Source organism: Lissotriton helveticus, chromosome 5_1, assembly GCF_964261635.1.
Source record: "Lissotriton helveticus chromosome 5_1, aLisHel1.1, whole genome shotgun sequence".
In the NCBI taxonomy this organism is placed as follows: domain Eukaryota; kingdom Metazoa; phylum Chordata; class Amphibia; order Caudata; family Salamandridae; genus Lissotriton; species Lissotriton helveticus.
In genome coordinates this window covers 347,471,763-347,491,055 of record NC_136065.1, presented here as the reverse complement: position 1 = coordinate 347,491,055, position 19,293 = coordinate 347,471,763, and the positions used below count along the sequence as shown (strand labels likewise).

The window sequence follows — 19,293 nt, the reverse complement described above, 5'->3', positions numbered from 1 at the left end:
GAGTGTCATGATATAAGACCACCAACGTATGGGCGCCATGTAGCAGGGATTCCGTTCTCCTACAGAACTGTGCATAGAGATTTGGAACCTCTGTGAATTAGGGTGACCCAAAACTCACCTCAGTACCCAAAACCCCCTTACCGAGCTAGCTACAGTGTCTTATTGGTCATAACAAACTCCCAATGCTTTAGACAAACCAGAACATGAACTTACAATACCTCAGGTCACGTGGAACACATGAGCACTCTTTCGTTATACAATCATTTCAAACCAGCACGTGGAGTAAATGAGGACACGTGCATATTTGAAATATTTATTTACTAATGCCGTTTTCTCAAACGCAGTATCTTAGATAATACAAGGAAACATATTATCAGAAGCAAAGTTATCAGCATAGTTACTAGTCCATAGAAAGCAAAAGGTGACAGCATGCTAATGTGCTGTAATGAATAAGCGTTAACAACACCTAATTCTCACCCTCCCTAACTAGCATATTATATTACTATCTAAGAAGGTCTCTTTGGGTTTTAGAAGGGCGGGCCCATACCTCAAGATCCTAGTATGAAGAGATCACATCAGCTTCCACCAGCTTTCTGCATGTGAACCGCATCAAGTGTGTATGTGTGCTCTAAGCAAAGCAATATAAAAACGCGCCTAAAGCCAGAATTTGGCAAGAGCTGCACTTATGTTATGTCTATGAAGGTGCGGAGATCAGTTCTCACAACAATTCTGTGTCGTGTTATTCTTGTAGCTTCAGCACTCTGTACAAACACAGTTTATTAAGCAAAGCTGATATGAGAGCAATAACATATTATTCTCATGTAAATCACAACGCTCTTCTAGGTTGAAAGCTAAATCAACAATGATGTATCGTGTGCAGAAGCAGCAAAAGGAAAAAATGGCGTTTAAACATTTAATAAGCCTATGCTAACTTAACACAGATATTAGATAAGCAGAAGCTATATGACAAGAGAGAGATATAAAGTAGTCCGTAAAATAATGGGGCAATGAAACGAACATTTTCTGCACATATGATTATCCAACTCATAGCATACAGACTCAAAGAAGGCCTATGGATGGCAGACACATAAATAGTAGCACCAGACCAGAAGCAAGACGTCCTTCTGAAAAGTCTTCAGACAAAGACAGTTAGAATTTAGCCAATGCTGGGTGCGCAGGACCCAATCCCCAGCTTGAAACTGCCACTTGCCTAATACGGAGTTTACAGGATGTTGCTAGCGAGCATGTTCTAGCCAATCTCATGATTGCTGATTAGAGAACTTTAGAACAACGTCTTCAAAAAACTCATAACACAAATTGAAAAAGTACAAAACCCGTGACGTTTGTCTTCTAGTCCAGTTGAAAGGAGTGGTAGCACCTTTCTGCTAACGTATTAATTCATGGCCCTTCAAATGTTGATCTGACTTCAACTGGCATTATGGAAGAATCCCCTTTTACTCACTGGGGCTGTAAAACATTAGATTACAATTTTCATAGGTATATGAATCAGGGTCCTACTACCTGTGTTTTTTTCATTTTATTTCCAGGGTTCTTACTCAAACTTTTCAATGGAGCAAATCCTTTCATTGGTGTCTAGAGACAACATGCATCATCGCATACAACTTAAGACCGATGACAAGAGAACATAAAACAGAACGGTCATCATAGCATCAGAATGAGAACGATAACAGTTCCTACGTTCTCCCTCACCATCCCATTTCCATCGGCAGCAGGAAGTAGCAAGAAAGAAAAAAGTCTGAAGTTATGTTGTGCAGGGTTCCATTTTTAAATGCATCTTCATGGCCATTCTTCAGAGTCCTTCTTCCTACTTGAAGCAGTTGAATTCACTACTGTGGTGCAATTCTTAGAACATTAATATACTTAGAATATGCAAACTCTCTTAATTCCAAAGGCAAAAAATTCAAGGAAGTGATCTATCAATTTTGTACACCAACAATTTAGGTAAGAATTATATTTTCTACATTTCCAGAACTTCCCACAACTAGATATCCAATCTTTAATTGAGGCTCCAGTTTTCCCCGACAGTGGGAAAACGGCCTAGATGCACACTGAGTCAATGGAAGGCATTTACACCTCAGGGAGTAGTAGTAAGGGAGGCAAGTCTGCCTGTTTGATAAGCTTAGAAGTGCATATATTAGGGCCAGGGAAAGTTGTACAAAACACAGCATCTGTCGCGTTAAGGACTTCAGCCCAGTAAACATGAAGTTATGGATGGACTAAGGTGCCAAAATACCATAACCACACAAACATGAGTTTCATTTATACATGTCCCACTCCTGTAGTTTGGCGGGTTTCTAGTGCAGCTGTAATCCTATTTTAGCTTCCTTCCCTGCAGCACTCCTGGCTGTGATCAGCGTTCGTACATATATGTCCTCCCATTCTTCATCGGTGAGAGTTCATCTCAAACCAGTCTGCAATTGCCATTGTCCAGAGGATTTCTCTGCAATGCCTTTCTTTGTGAGGAACTTATAAATGTCTGAATTTCTCTCTCTCTTCTTCAGAAACAGCTATTTCTCAAATGTTCGTTAAGTGTAGACTTGCATATGGTCCACTCCTCCAAAGAAAAACTTTGGGATTCTGCATTTATTGATTTTTTTTTTATTTCATCAATTTAAGCAATGAAGTTGTGGCTTAGTGTAAGAATCGGCCAAAGGACATTTCTGAGGTTATTTACAATGATCAGGTTGTGTTTGAAAAGTATCAAGATCAAACAGAGTCTCATTTTAAAAAATGCTATAATTTGAGTTGCCATTGCCTGGTCAAAAAACGTACGATTTCTGGTGATGCTTTATAGCAAGAAGTATACCTTCTATTAGAGAACAAATTGCCCTATGTTCCAATATGAAAAAAGAGAGGAAATGTGACACGCGCACACACACACACCCAAACCTAGAGAATACAAAAATGGGTTAGATTTATTTATCTGGTTGGTGCCATGTGCAATCTTTAGCATAAATCACTCTTGCACCAGCATGTGGGTATCTAAAAGAACTGTTTAATAAATACAAGCCGCAGGTGAGGAGTGACAGTAGGTCTTGACCATTTTACAGTTCTATGCTGAGATTGTGAGTGTTTTTGCTAAGTTGCCCCATGTCATATTTTACACCACCAAAACAGCAATACAAATTAGCAGACTCAGCTGAAAAGTCAATAACTGCAGAGTAAGTCTGTTCTTTCCCTCAGGTTACAGAAAGAAATCAATGCTATCCTCTTAGTAGGGAGATTCATAGTGTGCTGCCATGGTGCAGTGAGGCATTACTGGCTTGTGAATAACCCTGTTCTCAAGTCTAGGATTTCTGAAGTCTGCCTGAAACCATATTCCATAACTGAACTGCCTCCACAATACCTTACAACACCATCCTTTCATGGCATTTCAAATACGAAGCTACCACCCGACGAGTGGAACTTTGGATTGTGCTTGATGTTTAGTTAGTCATCCATATGCATACAAAGAATCTATTTTGTATGAATAAAATCCAGCATCTCGTGAAAAATGCATATGTCAAGCAGTTCAAGAATGAGGGAACATATACACTCCTCAACAAGAAAACCTTGAACAGAGATGGTTGTTATTAAGCCACGTCACAATAATACAGCCCTTCTGAGGAGGAGTGGCGTCAAATCTGTGTTGCTGTGCTAATCCGTTTATGGTAACAAGTGAGATGCCTCTGCTGAGTCAGGTCATTAACTACCTTTGTTGCTTAAATATTTCAACAGCTAGACTGTCTTCCAGTAATCCCATAGCACACCAGTTTCTGTTTCCTCTAAGCCTGTTGGACTACATTCTTTGAAAACTAAACAAAGCTCCATCCTAATGCCATTACCCCCGCTCTGCAGAAGTGACTGTCTAAAACAAAGCAATGAAACCAACCTCGAGCCTTTAACACATGCTTAAGGTTAGTTACTCATCATTCTGTCAATCACCATTGAGCCTTTGACGTACAGTGGCTGGATCACATGGAATATTAGAGCTGCATATCTCAGCAACCACAATGAGGGCCGAACCAGCAAGATACACACACAAACCTTGAATCCTGTGAAGCAAATCTAACACTGCAATAAGCAATCACATTGAGCCCTGTTACATGCATACTGAGACAAGGGCAGGCTGATACAAGGATACTTCTTTAGTTCAAATATTTTTAGTGCTATAGTTTAAAAGAAATACATTTGTAATACGGTAGCAAAACTCAAAAGCAAATATATAATAATGAAGAATTAAAAAGGACTACATAACAAAGAACATCTGGACTGGGATAAAAATATATCAAAGTTATCCTATAAAAATGATCAGATAAATGTCATGACCGATAACAGGTATTACAAATTCATCAAATATTAAGTATAAACCCCAGGAGGATAGGACAGATGGAACATCTACATATATCCCAGCAAAGTCATGTGTGAGTTTGTACATCAGGGAGGGGAAAGAAGTGAAAGATGGGAAGAGAAAAAAGAGAGAAAGAGGAAAGGATACTTGAAGGAAGGAAGGAAGGAAGGATGAGAATGGTGGGAGGGGACATCTGTTACACCTATAAAAATAAATTAAGAAACGGATTCAAAAGGATATTGAGCTACCCACCCCTGAGAAGACAAATCCATATAATTATCCAAAGAACGCCATACTCTACTAGAAATTGAAGGCGAATAGTTTTTCTTTTTAACAAAAGTATGAGCTCCACGAAGACATGAAACGCACGTCCACCAGGTATGGTAAGAAAGGAGATGAAAAGATTTCCATTCTGTGAGTATAATTTTGACTGCAATGGATAAGAGCAAATCTAAAAGCTCCAAACCCATACTGCCAAAAGGTAAAGGGGTATCTATAGACAATGGACCCAACAAAATCATAGGTAAAGAGAGCTATAGCTGTATTAAAAATTAATAATAAATGTTTTTGAATCAGGACCCAAAAGGAGTCTAATAGCGTACATTCAAAGAACATATGTTGATGGACACAAGGATACTTGAACAAAGGCTGAAGACAGACACATTCCTCCAATTACTCTTCACTGTTGATAGAAAGATGCCGTGGTATGGACATTTTCTGCTTCGTCGACAGAAAAATATCAATGAGCACATACAGGGGGGTGACGGGGGGGGGGGGGGGGACGACATCACCTCTGCTAGGCTAGCCAAAGGAGTACTTGATGGCCAATCAACAAACCAAAACCAAATGAGAAAACAAATAAAATGTAACCACGGACAGTTCAATCATGGCATAAAAATCAATGAAGAATTAATAAAAGCCAAAGCATGAATGGGATTGACACACAGCTCTAGCGCTCGCTTTTGGGTGTTGGAGGCAGAAACTACCAAAACCTCTACAAATACTCTTGTTCCTAGTCACACAAGCCCATACAAAGCTTTCCTGACCACTTTTTTTTTTTTTGCAACTCCCATAGCATGACAGAAGAATGTTTAAAAAACAGATAGGAAAGACATATTCATGATCAAACAAGGTAGGAGAGAACCCATAATGAACTTAGAAAAATCCAGAACACAGGAAAACTTTCCATCCCTTCCTTTTAGCAGTCACGAATGTCTTCAAAAAACGTGCTCCTCGTCTAAATGCAAGTTTTAATTGGTTTCTCCGTCCCTTTTATCTGCTCCATCCCTTTGGTGGTTTTGTGTTCAATTTCCTCCTATCTCCTGTCCCCAGAGGGCTGTGCCTAAAGGCGGCTGACTGGGTTTGCTCTGCAAACTGTATACATTTAATAAATAAATGCAAATTTTCTGTATTTTGGCTAACACAAGAGTGCGGCTATTCACGACTTTAATAAGCTACTAGCTGTAATGTCTCAAAGCACTCCAAACGGGAGATCACGATGAAATTCCAACCGAAGTTCTTTGAGCTTAAAAATGAGGTTTATTGAAGGTGGAAACATTCAGAATTCATGCCTTTTGGAATAAGATTTCCAAAATTCTGCAACTACATCCAATTGCATAGAACACTATCTTCAGAGTTCTTGTCCCTCAGGATCAACATGATGGTAAATACATGTACCTCTTTTCTCCAGATGGCAGAACAGATGGCTGATGATCAAAAATATACCTTCATTTCTATAGGGTGACCTCTAGTGGAATTCCGAATTGCCCTGCCTAGAAACAACTGTTTTCTTCAAGGACCTTCAACAGCCCATACAGCAAGGACGTGCCATATTGCCAGTGGGAGCAAACAGCCTGTGGGAGTTCTAGAGCACACACTCAGCTCAGCCACAGGAAATCATACTATGGATGGCAGTCATCCTGCACGTTGTCCAGGTACCGCCAGTACATCTGCATTATAGTCCGTAGCTTAGACCTCCGCTCACCAACAACTAACTACCTTTCTCCCTGAATCTGTTGAATCACTGCAAACACTATTCTGCAAGGCTATCATGAATTTGTAACAGAAGGTTATAAGATGCGTTACAGAGGCTGCAGGCACAACGGAACTCTGTGGTCCTGATGTCCTTGGCCTCCATCTTGGCGACACCCAGCATCAGTGCTGTTAATTGGTTCTCATGTCATTATTAAGCAATGAAAACAGTTTTCCACTGAGAAACAGGCAAAGGCCTGACTACAGAGATGATACAATACAATTTATGAGCACATATCTACGAAGATATTTACATGAGATCATGTACAGCATCTTCAACAGGAAGGTCGAATCTTCAAAAGAGGGAAATGGGAGGTAGTGGTCAGAGCCTATGAGGGGGCTTCCTTAAAATATGGAAAGCCTGCATACTTTTCAGGGATGCTGGATTGGACCAAGAAAGAGAGATATTGGTCAACGAGAATAGATGGGAGACAGTGTTGGCGAGAGCTCTCAAAGGTGCCTGGAGTATTAAGAGTAGGGTTACATGTTCAAATTCGAGAACAATATTTCCGACAGCATCATGTTTTTGACACTCAAGGCCACGATCCAAAGCCGGCAAATTGAATAGTAAATTCATAGACCTTTCGTTGGTCCTTGCAAAACGACAAACTGCTGTGAAATATAGAACTTTGATGCCTCCAGATCTCGTTATGTGGAAAGCAGACTCACACAGATTTGCTTGAGCAGAGATAGATGCTAGCGCCAGCTGGTCAAGTTGAGCGCCTAGACCTCAGCTGGTATTGAACTGGGAATTCAAGCTGCAGGCCATTAACTCCAAAACTGATGACAAACGACCATAGACACTGAATCTTTCCAATATATATATATATATATAACAAGTGGACGGCAAATTGGGGTTAGCAGCTTTACTCCATCTGAGGAATTGGTTTTTATGGTGGAAGATCGGCGAAACACCTTAAGGTCGAGAGGGACACAGCCAGCAAGTTGAAGAGGCGAAACAAATCCCGTAAAGAGAGGAGGAAACGCCAACAACTACGGGAGAAAGAGAAGAGGAAGGGGGAATGCCCAAACAAAATCATAAGTAGAATTATGAAGCTACCCACCACACCATCCTGTAATGACATAACTTTGTCTTCTGAATTTGAGACCAACGATGGTAATAAACTTGATAATAATGAAAAATTTGTAATGAAAGAGATAAATACAAAAGGAGAAAAAAATACTAAAGAAAAAGAAAAAGATAAATATATAAAAGAAAAAAACACACAAGAAAAAGACAGAATTTCTTTGAATGCTACTTACCATCAATGTAACTCTAATGAAGAGAATACTGTGATCAATTTAACTGAACAGCAGAAACCCAGCTTCTTTCATTGGGCCTTTCCTTTTGCCCGAACAATGGATTTAAATATGTGCAAGCGAGAATTGACACTTTTAAGTTTATAAGGAAACTTAAGCTTCTCAAATTCCACACTACTAACAAGAAAAGTGAAAAAGCCAAAATTATTTTGAACGAGTCTCAGAGTCATAGGAACTTTTCTATTGCTGACACGGAGGTCTTAAAGATTGCTCATTCTCTTGCTAATGATGACAATGCCCCTATTAACACGCAGGATGCATTAAACTCTATGGGAATCAGCAGTGGCAGTGCTGGCAATAGTCCGTTTTGCCCTAAATCTACTTTTGTCCCGTTAATGCCCCGGGATGCCATTGACATTTTTAGCGATAGGGTCGTGGAAGACCTAAAGGAATTAAATAAAACTGTGGCAAAAAATAAAAAATGTAGAAGCTTTAGAGACAAACAATATTCTCTACTGATGCGAATAATCAAATCCAAAGGCGATATTATAGTCAACAAAGCTGACAAAGGTGGAAATATCGTTCTTTGGCCATGCACCCTGTATTTGAAAGAAGCTGAAAGACAATTAAGTGACCCTGCATGTTACAGGAAGGCCTCATTCAATGAACTCAACAAAGTAAAATCACTTGTACACTCGAATTTGGCATCTTGGAAGAGGGAAGGATTGATCAGTAAGAAAGAATTTGATTTCCTTAAAAAGGATTTCCCTATCACTCCAACTCTATATCTGTTACCCAAGATCCATAAAGGTACTACACCTATACCGGGGCGACCAATTATTTCGGCCCAAAATGGATTGTTGGAACCCCTTTCAAAATATGTTGATTTCTTTTTACATGATTATATGGAGGCCTTACCTAGTTACCTAAAAGACACTGGTGACTTTTTGATGAAATTGAAAGAAGTTGTGTGGAAACCTAATTATTTATTTCTAGTCATGGACATTACATCCCTGTACACCTCTATTAATCATGTTGATGGTTTAAATGCAATTGAATATTTTTTGTCTAAAAGGGACATCAGATATTTGGAACATAGCAAAATGCTTATCAGTATTATTGATTTGTGCCTTAAAAACAATTTTTTCCTGTTCAATAATGAGATCTTCCAGCAGTTGCGTGGTGTCGCCATGGGTGCGTGCTTCTCCCCCAGCTACGCGTGTTTACACGTGGGCTGGTGGGAGAGGCACGTCCTGGGTGGGATCCGCGACTGTTTGGATGAAGATGAAACAGGCATTGTGAAAATGTGGCGCTTTATTGACGATGTTTTTATAATTTGGCAAGGTTGCAAAACATCAGCCGAAGAATTTGTCAAAAACATCAATAACAATTCTTTAAATCTAGAATTTTCTGCCAACATCAACAATACAAGTGTTAATTTTCTAGATGTGGAGGTTTACATTAGAGAAAATAAGATCATGACTAGAATGTACAGAAAATCCACAGCTGGAAATTCTATTTTACATGCTCAGAGTAACCATCCGCATCATCTTATCAAAAGCATCCCTTATGGGGAGTTTTTAAGAATTAGACGCATATGTAATAATGAGATTGACCTCATGAATTGTCTTAATGGATCTTATCATAGATTCTTACGTAGAGGCTATGATGTTAATACCCTCACCAACTCTCTCAAAAGGGCTGTGTCTAATCAAACAGTTGTAACGGCAGAGCAACCCACTATAGTAACATCAGAGGAGGTTGCTGTTACATCTGAAAAACCTACCATTCGTCTCATCACTACCTTTAACAATCAACAAAAAAAGATGAAGCAAATCATTAAGTCTAATTGGCCCATCTTGAAAACTGATATTATCTTAGGCCCACTGTTGGAAGATATGCCCAGCATCACTTTTCGTCGAGCACCCTCGATGAGGGATGCTCTAGTTAGAACTAGTCCTGAGGCCATTACAAAACCTATTTGGTTCTCAAATAAAACAGGTTTTCGAAAGTGTAGTTCGTGCCGGGCATGCAAATTCGGTGTGAATACCACCGAATTTGTTGAGGGCTTGATGGATGCTGTAATCTAAATTAATAATGTGTACACTTGCAAAACTGACCATGCCGTCTATGTGTTGAAATGCACGTGCGAGTTGCAATATGTTGGTAGCACAAAGCTGCAAGTGTACAACCGTATTCTACAGCATCTTCGTGCCATAGTAAATTCAGACCCCAACTACCCTGTGGCACGCCATTTCAAGTTGGTACACAATAACAATCTTAATGATTTACAGTATTTTGTTATTGATGCAGTCCCTCCACACAAAAGAGGTGGAGATAGAGAAAAAAGTCTAAGACAGTTGGAAAGTCAATACATCTTGAGGCTAAACAGCAAGATTCCTAATGGCCTCAACATGGGGGAAGATTTAAATAACTTTCTGTAAATATTTTATCTTACCATATGCATGATCCTTTTAAATAGATTTTACACCTTTTTATTTGGTTTTAATCTATTTTATTCACGTTGAGGATGGTCTAAGATTGAATATACTGTTATTACTCTGTGATTTGGCCATATACTATATTTTATAATCTAGCTGTACTGTTAAAACTTTTTTAGGTATGCCCGATTTCCTGCTGCTAGTTATTGATCACTTTATCCCCCCCATATCTCCCTTATTTATCCCCCTTATAGATATTTGTACTGCCGCACTTTACACCTTTTTGCACTATGCACTTTATCACATTTGTTTACATCTTGTTCCAGGTTTCGACCTGGATATTCATTGCTCTCTCCCCAAATTTTGGGATAATATATTTTGCACTATAACTCTTGCACTAATTTTCTCATGTGGTTTCTACTCTTTTTTACTGGTTTATCGCCATGACCCCATGAAATCAATTTACATTGCTTAATGATGAGACTTAGTTCTTACTGTGGTTGACCTTTGGGCACTTGCCCTTTATTTACAAAACAATTTATTTCTATTTTTTAAATTGATTGTTTGATATTTTGCATTTTACGCATATATTTGTATTTGAAATGTATATTGGTTGACCTTAGTTGATGTTTAAGGATATTTCTTCTATGTTAGTTGATTTATGGGAGGAGTCTCGTCATTACCAGTATATAACCACATAAATCTCTGGGTTTTGTCATGTGATCAAGTCCGGGTTTCCCAGACGAAACGCGTCTTGTTGCCGTCCCCATCGATGGAATAAAAGCACACCATTCACCTTGAACTCCTCGTCTTGGGGTCTGTACCCGTTTGCTGTTTCTGGCACCTCAGGATTGTGAATTTATATATATATATATATATATATATATATATATATATATATATAGTCTCAAAGTTGATGACCTTTAACTATATTATAACTAGTAGGGGGGACCCCCTCTAAGGGAAGCTAACGTCAGGGAGAAGAGGGGAACACAACTGAAGAATATATAACAAACTCCCTCACAACCTCTATTTATACAATTTGACACTGACAATATGATTTGTTTGTCATCGTTTTATTGTTCAAAAATACATAATATTTTCCTAAGTTTTTTTAATAAATAACGAATGGGAAAAAATTATACGCATTTTTGAATAATAAAACGATGACAAACAAATCATATTGTCAAAGTGTAAAATTGTATAAATTACAAGTGTAGCCCATATTTCATGTTGTTCTCATAAGTTAAAGAAATAGAGATTGTGAGGGAGTTTGTTATATATTTTTTAACTATATTATACAATTTGGTTATAAAAAAACAAAAAGTCCAAGAGAGGATTGGTCAAAGGTCCGGAATGATATTGCATACAACAGTCTCTCGAATCGTAAGTCTTTGAATTTTAAGAGTAGGTTGTTGGATTGGTTTTGTGGTGGGGATGGATAGTGCTGGAAAGTAGGGTGATCACGCCGGATCCAGGTTTCAGCAGCTAATTTTGGCCTGATCTAAGATTCTGCCGACCCTCGGAAGCCTGCTCAATTTGTCCTGGTGTAATTTTTCGATACCAGGACACATTTCAGTAGTTCCTGAGGGTTGCCTGCATTTCATTTGGAGCTGCAAGGTGCAGGCAGCAAGGGGGGTTTCCTATTTACACTTTCAGCTGGGCCGAAAACAAAGGCCTACTTTAAAGGGCTATCAGCCATCCTTTTATTCAAGTATCATCCTGGCTGGGAGCATAACACTTAGATTCAAATGCAATGGAAAGATTCAAAGTTGCACAGCTTGTTAAGACTTCATATGTACTTAAGAGAAAATACTGGAAGAAGGTTTTTTAACATTGTTCAAGAGATGTGCGTGCACTGTAAGAATGCAAGATGCATCTGTCTAGGCAATTATACAAACATTGAAATAAATGGCACCTACTATGTTTTATTTCATCTTTAATTTTATATCTTTTCTAGCGCTACTCATAGCAGTGCCAGAGTGCTTTACATCACACAAAGAAGCACAGTAAATCATACACCTGTGTAAATCAATGTACAGGAAATGTCAATTAAGAGGAAGAATGAGGGCTATGGCTTATAAGGTGTATAGAATCACATAATGTATTCTTGTAGCCATTATATGCTAAGAGTGAATGGTTGGGATGAATACAAAGGCAGGATTAAAAGCGAACACTGTGATTGTTAATGCAGGGATTTGGGTTGTCTGTAGTAATAATGATTTTTTTTTTACAACAGGAACCCTTCTTTGCAATCTTATTATAACACCGCATTGGGAATAAAACAACAAGGATCTAAACTCCTAACTTACAGTTTTCAAGTAGCTCCTTGATGTTGGGAAATAGGGCCCTGTGCTATATAAGAAGGCGTGCAACTTATAAACTGAAAGTAACAACATCATCTAAGTGTCAAACGCAGTGGCCCAGAACTCAGTTACTGCTATTATAATCCCCTCATTTATGCTGATCTCTGCAACAGGTGACTTGACTCGGCAAGTTATTCTAAATTGGAGGCTCTTTGTGACCAATTAAGTAACCTAGAACATATTTACAGTCACATATGTTCTTGCAGCAGATTTCTTTTTAAATAAATGTATACGTTGATTGCCTCTCTGCTTTTCCAGCTTCGCCCCTTGTGACTCTACATCATTTCCTCTACCACACCTTGACCCCAATTAATGGGATCCCGAAGTAAATGTTTTCCAATTCCAGCACTGGGGATGGGCTTTCTTGTTGCAAAGTGGGTAGGGCGATGTTTTCCTACTTAATCGTGACCACACAGTGCCACCTGCTACCTGAAATATGTACATATTGTGTCTAACATTACATCCTTACATTATTCCTTTTCTCTGGGACACAGATTTGAAAACGCTGTAACAGCTGGGTTCAACCAAAGATAGTTTATGTGTTGTATTAAACTTTACTGAAAGTAGTAAAGACCAATTGAAATGTTTCTGGCACTCGAGTCACACACAAATTGCACAGGGGGATAACCTTCCTGCCTCGTGTTGCTGAATGAAATAACAAATTATGGCGTTTTATTGTAAGCAGGTATCATGTCTTTGGGCCATTTGGCTTTCCATAACTTTGACAAGCCTTACAGCATAGGCAGCGTTCCCCCTATTTACACAAGTAGTAGTACAGGCTTTCCTCCAATCTCCTACCATTATCCTAAATTATTAATGTTAGCAAGAAAATGCATTCTCTGAATAAAAAACGTATCTTAAACACACAAATAATGTAGTCCCATCTTGTTCAAAGGCCCCTGACTTCACATGACCAGTTCATATGAATCACGTAAAGCTTCACACTCCCAAAAAACACCCCTTCCACCAGGTACTTTCTTCATTCTCCTCTCACCGGGTCTACTTTAGTTTTCTACAGGCTTGCATTTCGAGGATGTGGGAGTGTCTTTCGAATATTAAGGGCGTTTACACCGAGTGCTGATACCAGTAAGTTTGAGATGCGGTTCAAGTAAGTGCTTTGATCAGCTCTACAACTGCCACAAACGAGTAGGTAGCCCACGTTTTATGAACTGAATCGTATCGTAACCTGCCAAAGTAAGAAATCTGTCCATGCAAACATTTTACAACATATCTAGGCAGAGTTCTTCCCGAACAATTCTCAACAGTCTGATGAATCCATTCAGAAATTCAAAAAGGTGTCACATGTTACACTTGCTGATTAACTAAATAGCTTTGTTTTAAAAGAAAACGAAATTGGACACAATGAAGCCTGGATTACGCCACACATCTTATAGGGAAAAGATCAATAAATCTAAATAAGTGTCCACTGCAGGAAGGGGAGATGGACATGCACAATCCGGAAGGGCCTAAAGACAGTTCAAGACGTTGCTTTATTCACCTGAAGAGTACAAATTTCCCTTATGGAAGGTTTGCTGGAGTACATCTCAGACAATTTCTAGGTTTTGAAGGGATCATTGAGGAGCTTGGGAATGCAGACAAATGTGTGTTGTTGTGTGTTCCCGAACATCCATGGTAAACCATGCATTAGAGTGTCCACTACCCACCCCTTAAGTGACATTTACTACAGTACGTCTCTCTGCATTTGTGTCCGAGAAATCCATATTAATTAATAGACGCATATACGCCTTCAGGAAACCCTTTGAGAATTTCTAGCTAGCGAAAAAAAAAGGCAAATTCGCTCGTAAAGGGCTTAAGGTCGTATTCACATTCATATATAGGAGCTGTGGTGTTTGGGTGCTTCCAGATAAAAATACAAGGTTCTCTGCATTGCTATAGCTGGGTAGAGCATGTTTACTTTGAGTAGAACCCATTGTGATATGCGTTGCTACCACAGACATTTATTACACGAATGGGTCAGGTTTCTTTGTATTACTATAAAAGCTGATCGAGTATAGGCCAAAGTAGTCTACATGGTTAGAGCACATTATTGTTGCCATCCTACGCGTATAGAAAGGATTGGCAGGGATGGTCTCGCCTCCATCAATGGCCACCGAGTGTTTACTGCAGCTAAAATCGAAGGGGGTCTGCACTGCTTCCAGAGGGTTTCTTGCAAGTAGATGTTTGTAATGCTACCAGGGGCTTTGTTTAAGGTAGGTACTGCTTTCAGGGGCAGTGTATGCTATACCTGGACAGAACGTGTTTACGGCAAGGATAGGATAAGACAGGGTGGGGTGGTGCACAGGGTCACCAGAATCAGAGTGCTTATTGAAACAATTAGTCAGGGTGGTCTGCATTGTGGTCAAATTAATTTACCTAGATTGACCTTGTATAATTTTTGTATTTGACCACGTTTTATTTATTTTCCTATTGCGGTGTTCACGCTGTTATTTCACCCTTGCGCCGCCCACTGTCACTTGCACGTTCAATGCATTTGTATGGTATGGTCACTGTTTAATTTAATTGTACTGTAGTGCTGATATAACTATTTATATAATATATATAAAATAATATTGTTCCTTGCTCCATTCCTGCTGTGGTCTCCCTTTGTTCTTCCCCTTCCCTTGCGACTTTTGCTATAATTTTTTTTTTTTTTTTTAATTGCCTTCTCTAAATGTTTTCCAGTTGAGACATTGTGTTTTTATATAAACTGTACCTGGTCTCACCTGGGTTAACGGGTTTACTCCTGTATTCTTTGCCTCCAACACTAATGGCTGCATTTACATGATAACAAGGAGGGATCCCTGGGTGAGAAGGCAGCCCTGCCCAAAGAGCAATGAATAGTAGGGAACGCTGCAGCACCCCAGGAATGAGCTCCTGTGACAACTGGCAATGGATCTGGTTGGGAGAAAAACGAGATGAACGTAGAGGGAAGGGGGGGGATGTAAAAAAGTGTAGTGACAGCTGAAGTTAGGATTGCCATTTTTTCCCGAAAAAAAAAAACATTTGTTCAATTCTGAAATGGGTGTTTAGAAATGGTATTTTAACATAAATGTGTGTAAAGTAAAAAATCTTCTGTATTTCTTGAAGTAACTGGTTAAACTATTGATGTACCACACGCGATTTCAATCGAATTATCTCTTTTAATGCTGGGAAGCAGTCGGGTCAAGAGAAATTAAATAAGCTGTAGTCTGAAATTTAGTTTAAAACGTTGCCTTGCAGAATTTGCAGGGCCGCGACGGTGCGCGCTCAGGCACAAAGTTTCACAGCTTGCAAATACTTTTGAAGTGATTAAATGATATATGCTTTTATTTACTGAAAAAATTATCAATCCTAATTTAGCAAGGTTTTTTTTTTTGAAAGCCTTTATTTAAAAAAAATACAGGCCCCAACAGTAAGCGTGCTCTATCACCACAAATAATGAAACCTAGCACAACAAAATATAGGCCAGGTGGCAAATTTAGGGTATGGGTACATCGTGGAGAAAAGGAGGCAAGTGGGGAGAAATAGTGACAAAATGTAAGAGACTTGTGGTGAGAGTAAGCGAGAGGTGGGAGTACAATGGGCATAAGCACAGAGAGAAGGTTAGAGGCTGGATAGAAATGAGAGGTGAATCGAGAACGGAGCGGAGATGTGGATGTAAAGACACTGAACCAGCAAGAGATAGGAAGAGCCTGACAGTAGTGAAAATGGCAGAGACAGTGCTTTAAATGGGACGATAGTCACAGGTACTGAGTACCAGCACTCCTTATGTTTTTATCTATTAGTATCTGCACTTAGCTACTGGTAGGCTCATTGGTTGATAGTGCTGGTGAGCACTAGGCTGTCCGAGAGGTAGCCGTCTCTGACAGCCAAGCGCTTCTGTAGTTCTGAGCTCATCCTCTGCTGACTATTCACATGGCTCCTTTGCATGGTGGACTGCTTTTGTGTATGTCTGCTTGTTTGTTTCTGTGTGTGTGCACACTTGAGAATATATAGCATTGTGCCAAACAAATAAATAATGGTTTGACATTAAGAATTTGCAATATTACAAAACAAGGAAATGTTAACATATCCTGCTTGGCTTTCATTTTGTGTAATGATTTAACCTATTTTGTTTACATAAATGCATTTCTGTTGTGTTTTGATATATGCGACAACTGGTATAGAAGTCATTAAGCATAATTATGTCTTGCCCTTAGCCCCACCCATAGCCCCGCCCACTTGGCACACCTCTAGCTCATTTTAATGAGTACCTGCACTTATTTTTCCCCATTTAAAGCACTGAACAAAGTGTATGTATTTTGAGTAGAGGATAGGCTAACCTGCTTCGACATCAGGTACAGTTTATTTTGGAGGATAGGTCAGGGGGTCTGCATTGCCATCACTAGGTGGGGCTTTTTTGTGGCTTGATTAGGTCATGGTATGTACATTGCTATCACCAGATAGAGCTTGTTTAGTGCAAGGATAGGACAGGGTGGTCTGCACAATCATCAGAGACAGTGTGTGCTTATTGCAAGTATAGGTCAGGTTGGTCTCTAATCGGCTTTGCCATCAGGTGCAGTGTATTTTATTTCATAGTGGGAAAAGGTTAACTTCAGATTGGGTCAGAGGTTGGCACTGCTATTATTAAGTAAATAAGATTTTCTTGCAGCATTCTAAAATTGCTATATTTAAGAGAGTAAAGGACGATATAAAAGCATGTTTAAAGTCATCATTAAGAGACAGTGGGGAACTTTGACTGGTGACACAGAGGAATCAGGAAATGACAGGGAACTAAACAGTGAGCACAACGTTCGACTGAAAGGCAAGGCCAAAGGGAGATCCTGGGTTGGGGTAAGGCCCCTGTTGGACAGTTGTTGGCGTACTGGCACCTGTCTTTTAGTTCGGGGGAAGGGGTGCGTCCTAGAACGAGGTTGTTGGGGAGAAGCACCGGTTAAGGTGTTGATGGGGGTGCCTACATCTTACCTGGTGATGTCGGGATCCCGAGAAGGGCGTCCTTTCTGTTATGGTAGAGGATTTTGCTAAACGAGTATTAAGCTACTGACGAATGGAAGTTGCTGGATGGAGGGGGTTACTGAGGTGTTATGTGGTGATGAATAACTACCACTGAGTAGCTGGTGCTGCCATAGACTTGGAGAGGGGTCTATCAAAAAACTGTGCGTGAATACTGCCATAAGTAAGTTTGTAATTGGATTACTGACAAATGGGCCATTATTGCAAGGGGATTCTCTGTTGGGAGGTCATGGGAGACTGATACTGTTGGGGGTAGGTGGTCACCTTTTGTAATATTCGCCCCATGCTGGAAAAACTAGAGTAAACCGCCTCCAACACGGCGAAAGGGCCGACAATGAAACAAGAGCTCCCTAAATGAGCACGTTAAAAAAGCCCTTAAAAGTCTATATTGAAACCCTTTCACAATTTGTGAATTCACCTCCGGGACAGTTGGGAATCGCAGTTCCGTAAGTAGCTCCAGATGTAAGATACTCATTGGCTTGGGTGCCGAGCAAACTACAATCCCCAGCACGCCCCTTGCAGTGAACAACTCACTTCCGACAATCCGAGTCCCTGACTGGGGCCGATCACGGTGTCTGTGGCCGGGAAGAGGACGCGGGTGGGTCTCAGCTTCCAAATGCCAGGAAGAATTGCAGGTATAAGTATAAGAAAAACACACAGAGTAATAAGAAACCCGGGTTGCAGCCGGTGTTTCCGGCTTACCTACCTCCGTCCTCCCCTTGCGCCGAACTCGGAACTGGTGAGGACTTGTGTCTTACACGTCACTGTGCAAGTCCAGAGCGAGCCTGACAGGAACAATCGAACGGTGAACACATCCCACCATCAATAGCTCGGTGCTCGGCTTTTCGCCCGGCAAGACTGGGATTTTAGAAAGAAAAGAGAGACTAAGCCTCTAAAGAGCTAGAGTGCTGAACTATCATATAGAGTGGCGGCATCCATGCTTTGTAACTAAACGGCTAATTTTATTAAGTGCCATCAGGGCTTTAAGTGGGCCGGGTCTCTCCGGTGCTGAGCACCGATAGTTTTTTAGAGGGGCCTCGAAACGGGTCTCTATCGGGCTTTGTTTTGTGCCCTGGTACAGGTGGTCCGTTTTTTTCCCCAGACTGCAGTGACAGCAGGCGCATTGATGTGAGCCTGCTCACACTGCTCACTTCTCACTAGTGGAGAAGTTATACATGAGATCATGCCAGGTGAGTTGTAGGGTAAGGGAAATCCTTTAAAGAGAGTCATTTTCTCTCTGGATCTCCCTTATCTTTTTGAAACTCATGAGCAGCATCATTGTCGTGGTGTCACCAGGGCTTTAACTGGAAGCTTTTTCAATATTATATACTAGCCATAGTTGCTGCTTATTTATCTTATGCAACTAACAGCCATTGACAAAGCCAATAGTCCTGACTTTGTTGTAGGTATGATGTTACTTGTATCATATTTCCGGATGCAATGACAGAAACAGCGAAATACCAGCTGGGCGGCACACTATGCTAAGCACAGATTTTTAGCTTATGTGTTTTTAAGCCACGCCCTTAATTACATTGGCCACACCCCTTTTAGAGACCACTCCAGTTTTTTCATCCCACTTAAAGCCCTGAGTGCCAATGTACGTACAGCTGCCATGCGGACACAGCTGCAACGTTTTCACAATACGTACACATATTTTTCGTATATATATATATATATATATATATATATATATATATATTTTTTTTTTTTTTGCAAACGCTACTGAAAAATACAGGCCAATATAAAATCATTGTACAGTAGCAGAGTATAAGTGAGTAAATTTCATAGCTTTCTGTTCTGAAAGTTTAAATTCCATTAATTATATGGAGGCGAGTGTAGATTTGTACACTGC

General features: G+C 40.0%; 1 protein-coding gene across 2 annotated transcripts in view; it reads right to left on the bottom strand.

The window, feature by feature from the left end:
• RER1 (retention in endoplasmic reticulum sorting receptor 1) overlaps positions 1-18,282 on the bottom strand; it is a 114,381-nt gene extending 96,099 nt beyond the window's left edge. The window contains exon 1 of one of the 2 annotated variants that reach the window (XM_078642465.1): positions 18,148-18,282. The gene's annotated coding sequence lies outside the window, so the exon portion shown is untranslated. Of the gene's footprint in view, positions 1-18,143 lie in introns of both variants that reach the window. The other variant, XM_078642467.1, reaches the window with a different exon arrangement.
• Between the last annotated feature and the right edge of the window lie 1,011 nt (positions 18,283-19,293).